Below are 1,368 nucleotides of genomic sequence, written 5' to 3' on the forward strand. Positions count from 1 at the left end.
CACACACACACACACACACACACACACACACACACACACACTTCACATAGAAATTCTGTGAGCCCAACATTCAAGGAAAGTATTAGAACCAAGTGGCTGTCAGGCAAAGGAGTGTAGCAAACAGAAGGAACAGAGGACACACAGAGCAAGGGACACAGTCCAAGAGAGCCTGAAAGGTATTAGTGTAAGAAAGGGAAGAGGAACTGGGGTATGGTGGTGCAAATTTTTAATCCCAGCACTTGGGAAGCAGAAGCAGTCAGATCTCTATGAGTTTGAGGCCAGCCTGGTCTACATGGCAATTTCCAGGACAGCCAAGGATACATAGTGAGACCCTGTCTCAGTAAATAAACATATGATAGATAGATCAATAAAATAAAGTAAAATAAAATAAAAAAGAAAGGTCAGGCGTGGTGTTTTTATGTAGCCCTGGCTGAAATTTAATTCCTTTAATTCCAGCACTCAGGAGGCAGAGACAGGACGATCTCTGTGAGTTCGAGGCCAATAGACTAATGGTCTACACATCGAGTTCTAGAACAGCCAGGCCTACATTTAAAAAGAAAGGAGAAAGAGGAAACCAAAAAACCAGGCACCTGGCTTTGAAAAAGACAAAACAAAACAGAGAGCACAAAAGAAAAGGCAACAACAACAAAAACCACCTTAAAAGAAAAAAGAAAACTCAGAGGAGGATGGGACACAATGATTCAGAAGAAGGGAGTGACCTGACCGGGTAGGAGGAGGTGGAAGGTAAAGCTGCCAGCAGGTGGGGGGCGGGGACGGAGTATAAATAGGGCATAATTGTGTCCGATGATTACAAGGGCCACCCCACCCGTCTGCCCAAAAGGAAGTGCCCGTGGTGGGATGTTCCTATGACCTCGTAGTCTCCTCCATGGGGGGTGGGGTAGGGAACGGGAGTCTGAGGCCAAAGTGTTAGCTGAATTTCTAGGGCTTTAGCTAAGAAACTTGGAAAGAAGAAAAGGAAACTTTCCAGAAATTACTGCATCACTAGACGAACAGAGGATACATCGGTCAGGAAACTGAGGCAGGAGGCAAATCGAGACCCTAGGAACACATAAAGTGAGGGACGCAGCTGGCGCTCAAACCCGACTGGACACGAGAGAGTGAAAGAGCAAGGGATGGATAAGGAGATGAAAGGAGAGACTCGAGGTGGGTGAGCCGAGGCAAGGGTCAGCCCTGCCACTTCCTCGTGGGAAGGGATAGAAGTAGTCAAATCCGGGGCTGGTGAGATGGCTCAGTGGGTAAGAGCACCCGACTGTTCTTCCAAAGGTCTGGAGTTCAAATCCCAGCAACCACATGGTGGCTCACAACCATCCATAACAAGATCTGACGCCCTCTTCTGGAGGGTCTGAA

The sequence above is a fragment of the Mus pahari genome, chromosome 17 (assembly GCF_900095145.1).
Source record: "Mus pahari chromosome 17, PAHARI_EIJ_v1.1, whole genome shotgun sequence".
Classification (NCBI taxonomy): domain Eukaryota; kingdom Metazoa; phylum Chordata; class Mammalia; order Rodentia; family Muridae; genus Mus; species Mus pahari.